Genomic DNA, 7,461 nt, shown 5'->3' with positions numbered 1-7,461 from the left:
AAACAGACAAACAGAAACAGAGAGATAGAGAGAGAAAGAGAGGGAAAGACAGAGACAGAGGACAGAAAGACAGGTGGGTAAATAGATGGTTAGATGGATAGATAGATAGATAGATAGATAGATAGACAGACAAATAGATAGATAGATAGATAGACAGACAGACAGATAGATAGATAGATAGATAGATAGATAGATAGATAGATAGATAGATATAGACGGATGGACAGATGGATGGATGGATGGATAAATGAATGGATGGAAAGACAGAAGGATGGATAGAAGAAAGGGTGGATGTGTGGATAGATGGATGGGTGGATGGATAGATAAGTAGGTGGATGGATGAGTGAATGAATGGATGAACAGACAGAAGGATGGATGGAAGGAAAGAATGACAGATAGAGACACACAGACAGACAGATAGACTGATAGAGCACTTTTTAAATGTTTCCTATGTACCAAGCACTGTGCAAGTACAAGCAAGCAAAACAATTTCTACCCTCTAATGGGGGAAACCAACACATAATGGCAAAATGGAAAATGGAGGAGGAGGAGGAAGCTGAATGCACAGTGAGGAGACAGTCAGGAAGTATCATGGATGCCAGCATGAACCCTGGCAAGATAAAACAAACAATTATGGGGGAATCCTGGCTCAAGTCTAAGATAATAAGGGGAAGAAATGGAGGCCTTTAAGTGGCCGGTGGATGGCCACTTATGAAGGACACTATCTAAGAGTTTCCCATGCTAGCACACCAGGCTAGACTCCCTATCATCTTGGACATTCTAGGCTGCTTATTAGCCACACATCTGAGGTTCACTCCAGAGTCTTCTAGCTCTACATCCATTGCTCCTTCCAAGACTCTAAACTTTAGAAACCAAAGTTGAGGAGTTCCAGAAAGAAAAAATGGAATTTTGTCTCCCATGTGCTTTTTACCCTAACATTATTCCCAAAGTGGTTTCTTACCCCAAATCCTGGAATGTGTTTGACTTAAATGATGGAGATCTATTCCTGAAAATGAATTAGATGTCCACCTTGGCATCAGGTGTATTGACCAATATCCCAGGAAGCCTCTGCTTCTCCATTCTGGTCCAACCAATTGAAAGCACATTCCAGATATTGGCCCCACTCCAGCTAGTTAGCCCAGACTCAAAAAATGGGACTTTTCTAGGTTATCTTTTTAAGGGCTTCCTAGTCCTTACTGCTTCCCATCCTGATGTTACAGCTCTCTAATTGCCCAGAATTAGTGACTGTGAGACTTCAGAACTCTTGATTCATGTAGCCAAATCAGAGCTTATCACTTTACAAAACTAGGTCCTAAGTTCCTCTCCATCTCTAAGTCCATCTCTACCAACCCATCCTCTAAAGATGGATTAACTAGGACAGGCAACTGGCATCTTGTCCCAGGGCGCTGAAATGTAGACGTCACCAACAGCATTAGTTCTCCTTTGGCAAGTGGAAATAAGTGAGTTTAGTGTTTAGCCAGTAGGAAGAAATAATTGAAGTACAATTCTACCCTATGGCAGCTTCTGACCCCTGATCTCCCTGTGATACACTGCTCATGGGAATTCTTCTTTTATCTGGTTTTACTCCATTCTCTCCTCTGGCTAGAAGCCTCCCTAGAATCAGCATTGGGGATCTTGGCTTCTCAGGGAAGTGACCTCCTCATTAGTCAGTCATGACTTCACTTTTGAGGAATTTTAGGACAGTATCTCCCAAACAGACCCTCTCTAAGGCACCAATTCAGGCCCTGTGTAGGGGTTTGTCCCTTCCTTGTAATCCCAGTCTGAACAATGACATATTGCAAGGACCTAGCAGCAGAATTGCTAACTTCTGCCTTTGAGTCTCCAAGAATTTGGCCCCACATGAAAAGGTGAATCAATAAAAAAATCTTGATGAACTTGTGGGACTTTTGGTTGTCATCATCTCAAGAAGAAGAAGAATGCTCGGATGCTTCCCAATAAGTGAGGAGGGCTTCAGAAACTATCTTGGGTACCTCTCTATGTGCACACCTCCATTGCAAGCCACCTGTGGAATTGCAATGATTGGCGGTGCAAAGATATCCCTTTCAGCTCCTTAACAGTGGGATGGACAACTTTAGGAGCGTGTGGACTCTCCCTCCATCTTCAAAGACATGCTGGATGAACCCTCACTGTTTGGAGATATTGTGGGGACAATTCTTTGTCAAGGATGGATTGGACAACATTTCTATTGGGGTCCCTTCCGATACTCAAATGCTACAAACTGAAAATTAGAGAGGAAGGGGAGAGAACTCATACTGATGAAATTGCATTAAGGTCAACTGTATCTTTTACAGAGTTATGCAGCTTTCTCAGCAGGGCAGCTAGGTGGCGCAGTTGATAGAGCACCAGCCCTGAAATCAGGAAAACTTGAGTTCAAATCAGACCTCAGACACTTAATAATTGCTTAGTTGTGTGTGACCTTGAGCAAGTCACTTAACCCCATTGCTTTGCAAAACCAAAATAAATAAAATAAAAATAAAAAAGTGATCTCAGTTAGCAACCTAGTTTGACCAATATCTGAGGACACCTGGCTCTTACATCCTAGCTGGTTGATTGAAGAATACCAATGGTGGGCAACTCACCATTCCACTTGAATATAACTCCAATTGTAAAGATGTTTTCTCGTCTTCAACCTAAGCTGGTCTCTGTTATTTCTGCCCATTGCTCCCGCCTCTGTCCTTTGGGACTAAGCAACACAAGGCTGCTTCTTCCTATTTATGAGTTTCCTTCAAAAATTTGGGGACATAAGTAAGTAGCTCTTCTCCAAACCAGGCATCTCTTGTTTCTCCATACATTCTTTCTGAAATATTACCTTCAGTCTTTTGCCCATCCTGGTTAAAGAATAAAACCTTCTAGAAGTCACCACTCCCTTTGCTCTGTCAATAGAATATGTCACCAATCAATCTTTAGATGTGAACTAGGCTAATCCAGTCCATTAATCACCTACTATGTGCAATGGTAACAATTGGTATTAAAGTATATGAAGGGCAGTGACATGAAGGTAGGCAGGATAAAGATGGTGAAAAGCTTTAGATGCCTTGCTGAAGAGACTAAAGGCAACAGAAAGTCATTAAAGGTTCTTGAGCTGAACAGATCTCATCAGATTGTTCAACTCTCAATTTATGGAGGAGGACACTGAAGCACAAAGAATATCACAAGTAGTAATAGAACCAGAATTCAAATTCAGGTCTTCTGACCTTAATCTAAGTGTCTTTCCTCTCCGTCATGTCATCTATCTTTCTGATGTCCACAGTGAAGATGGATAACTTGAAGTACAAGCCCCTAAGTTAGACAACGTTCTCTTCACAACTAATGTGCAAGGGAAGAGGAAAATTCTGAGTTAACTTTTCTTTCCATGCTGTGCCCACGTCAGCATTATTGGAGGTCTTGGATATTTATTTCCTGAAGCCACGAAAGAGCCTTGACCCTCCTTGCTTGCTAAAGTGATGGGCTTGTCCTTTGCAAAGTCTCTTCTGATCCCCAAACATGTAATGGGACAGGAGGCACAAGAAGAGGTTCTCTCTGTTCATGCCAAAACAAACAATCGGAAACTGGAGGGGGTGGGGTAGGAGAGATCTCCCAAGAAAGAGAACACAAAAACACTAATTAGCTGTTGAGTGCTCTGGAGCTGAAAGCCAACCTAACCCAACAAGCTTACTCCCTGGTTGTTTCTACAGACTAAATGCTTCTTGGGACACTTGGCTGACTTCAAGTCTATCCAATTGAACTGAACCTAAATGTCTAGATCTTTCTGGTCACTTACTTTAGCAAAGATTTGAGTCTGGTTCAGTTCAGAGTGTTTTCAAGAGACTGTGAAGTTATTGGTTTGTACTTATTTTACTGAACCTTGGAAAGAACAAATAAAAAACTGGACAGAGACAAAGCAGTAGGCAGCAACAGATTTCTATCCCTTGATGCTTACATTAAAAGGAGGGAGAAATAGAAAACTAATGATTTAGTTTATAGTTTAAGAAGTTGGAAAATGAACAAACAAATGCACCCAAAACAAACTCAGTCAGAAATTATTAAAATAAAAGGAGAAATAAACAAAATAGGAATTCAAAGAACAATTACATTGATACATCTTTTAAAGTTTGTTTTTCATGAAGACCAACAAACATTGATGAAACAATAGCAAATTTTATTTTTAAAAAGATTATAGAGGAAAATCAAATTGCCAAAGTCAAAATAATAATGTAAATCAAGAAGAAATAAAGAAAACTATCAGAATCTCTTACACACAACTAAATGTCAACAAAATTGACAGTATAAAAGAAATGTTTGGATATTTACAGAACTATCCAATGGACAAAACAGGAAAGAGTCTAAATAAACTAACTTCAGAAAAAGGGAATAAACAAACCATTAATGGTTTTCCATGTATAAATGCCTCCAAAGTATATGGATTCACAAATGAATTCTATCAAACATTCAAAGAACAAAAAGCCTCTATACTTTTTTTTTTTTAGTTTGGGTCTCCTTATCTCACCCTTGCTAAAAGTGCAAAAGCTACTCACAAACTCAACCACAGCATAAAAACTTTGACCTGCTCTATTGATCCAATCTATGCCACTTCCCCCCTCTTTAGGCAATGCACTAACCCTCTGTTCATGAAGGCTGCTGAATTCAAAAATTCTACCAGCCTCATCATCCCAGAAGCAGGAACATCAGGCATGTCTCATCACACCTGGCCACTGATACCTTTTTTTTTTAGTTTTTACAAGGCATTGGGCTTAAGTGACTTGCCCAAGGCCACACAACTAGGTAATTATTAATTGTCTGAGGTCAGATTTGAACTCAGGTACTCCTGACTCCAGGGCCAGTGCTCTATCCACTGTGCCACCTAGCTGTCCACCCCCAATACTTTTTAAAATTTTTATTGCATGGAAAGATAGTTTGCAACATTCATTTTTGTAAAATTTTCTCCTTCCCTCCCCCCTCCCCAAGATAGCAAGCAACCTGAAATGTTATGCATTCACAATAATGTTAAACTTACTGTTTAAAGATATGTAATGATAAATTATAGTATATAACAAATAATATAAATAAATATTTTCCTTATAATATAAACTTTGTTTTATCAGTCATATGAAAGAAGAATCAGAACAAAAGGGAAAAATCACAAAAAAATAAGAAAAAGTAAAAATTGATCCACATTCAGATTCCATAGTCTTTTTTTTTTAGGTTTTTGCAAGTCACATGGGGTTAGGTGGCTTTCCCAAGGTCACACAGCTAGGTAATTATTAAGTGTCTGAGGTTGGATTTGAACCCAGGTACTCCTGACTCCAAGGCCGGTGCTCTATCCACTAATGCCACCTAGCCACCCCCATAGTCTTTCTCTGGCTGTGAATGCCATTTTCCATCACAAGTATTTTAGAGCTGGCTTAGATCATTGCATTCCTGAGAAGAGCTAAGCTGGTCATTGGCGAGTATCATATTATCTGCTGTTAATATACATACCTGTCTCCTTGTTCCTCTAACTTCACTCAGCACCAGGTTTTGCTGAACTCTGCCTGCTCATCATTTCTTATAGAATAATAGTACTGCATCACATCTATGTTCTAGTTTGTTCAGTCATTCTCCAAGTGATGCACATCCCATCAGTTTCCAATTCCTTGCCACCACAAAAAGAGTTGCTATAAATATTTTTGTATGTGTGGGTCTTTCCCCCCTTTATATGATCTCTTTGGGACAGTGGTGTTGCTGGATCAAAAGGTGATGATTGCAATGTTTGTCCTTCATTTTCTTTTCTTTTCTTTTTTTTCTTTTCTTTTTTTCTTTTCTTTTCTTTTCTTTTCTTTTCTTTTCTTTTCTTTTCTTTTCTTTTCTTTTCTTTTCAGTTTTTGCAAGGCAATGGGATTGTCCTTCATTTTCAGAGGAGATCATGGCATCAGGGAGGTAATGTCATGACAAGTACATGAATTGAATTTGAGTGGGGAGGGTATGCTATATCAGTTGCCACCTCACCCCAGTCATCTGGGTCCAGTGGTCAAATATGAAGCAGGACAACTGGAGATAGCAGCAATCAGGATTAAGTGATTTGCCCAAGGTCACACAGCTAGTAAGAGTCTGATTTGAACTCAAGTTCTTCTAATTTCAATGCTCTACCTATTAAACCTCTATGCCCCCCATACTTTTATAACCATGGTCTAATTCCCTTAATTCTGGACTACAAACATTATCATCATCACCATCATCACCACCATCCCTGCCACCACCATTATTATCATCATCATCATAAATACTGGGTCTCCTTGTCTCATGAAGGATGGAAATTCAGTGACTACTAATATGTCTAACCCCTCCGCTGACCAGAATGGAAGCTTGGATCTGCTGGGGCTTTTTAACCTAGGCTACTTAACACATCTGAGGCATCCTATTGGTTCCCCATTCCTGGAAGTTCACCATACTGATGCCATATTTTGAGAACATCGGACTGGCTGAGCCCTAGGCAGCTCAGACCTCCTGAGCTCAAGAGATTCCTCAGTTGTCACCCCTAATAGCACCACAATCCCTGGTTGCTTTGATACATTTGAGCAAAGGCTGAATGACCATTGTATTTTGGGTGCTAGATTGTCTGCAAGAATATCATGACTTGATCAAATGTTTTACTAAACTCTAGATAAGCGATGACGTATTTAGCTCCCTGATCATTCCGTTAATTCAATTTAAATGGCAAAAAAGAAAGTAAGCCAGATTTAATGAAGGCATATGGCTTCATTTCTAGATAGTTAGCCATGATCCCTTTCCTGCTGTAGAAGAGTTTCTACTTTGAACATAGCTTGGACTGATTGACCTTCTAACTGACCACAGAAGTGTTTCTCTGGGTGGTCTCCTCCAATTAGAATGGGAACTTCTTAAGAGCAGTTTCTGTCTTTGTTTTTTTATTCCGAAGACTTAGAACAGTGCTTTGCATAGGAAATGCCAAAAAATGCTAAATAAATATTACTTCATCTATTCCTATTTCCTTTTCTCTCTTCCTCTCTCCCTTTCTATGTTTTTCCCTTTCTTCTTTCCTTCCTTCATCCCTTCTTTCCTCTCTTACTTCCTCTTTTTCTTTCTTCTTACTTTCCCTCTCTTCCTCTCTCTGTCCTTCCTTCCTCTGTCCTTCTTCCTTCTTCCTCACTCCCTCTCTTCTTCTCTTCCTTCCCCCCATTCTTCCCCCCATTCTTCCTCCCTCCCTCCCTCCTCCCTCCCTCCCTCCCTCCCTCCCTCCCTCCCTTCCTTCCTTCCTTCCTTCCTTCCTTCCTTCCTTCCTTCCTCCCTCCCTCCCTCCCTTCCTCCCTCCCTTCCTTCCTCCCTTCCTTCCTTCCTTCCTTCCTTCCTTCCTTCCTTCCTTGCTCCATTCTGGAACAGCCATGAAAGAGACATGAAGACTATTAGAGAATAGTGATTTTCAAATTGACTAAGATTTCATAAATATTCATTATTTGTAGACTCAGT

Source organism: Macrotis lagotis, chromosome 6 (genome assembly GCF_037893015.1).
Source record: "Macrotis lagotis isolate mMagLag1 chromosome 6, bilby.v1.9.chrom.fasta, whole genome shotgun sequence".
NCBI lineage: Eukaryota > Metazoa > Chordata > Mammalia > Peramelemorphia > Peramelidae > Macrotis > Macrotis lagotis.
This window is presented reverse-complemented; position numbering follows the sequence as displayed.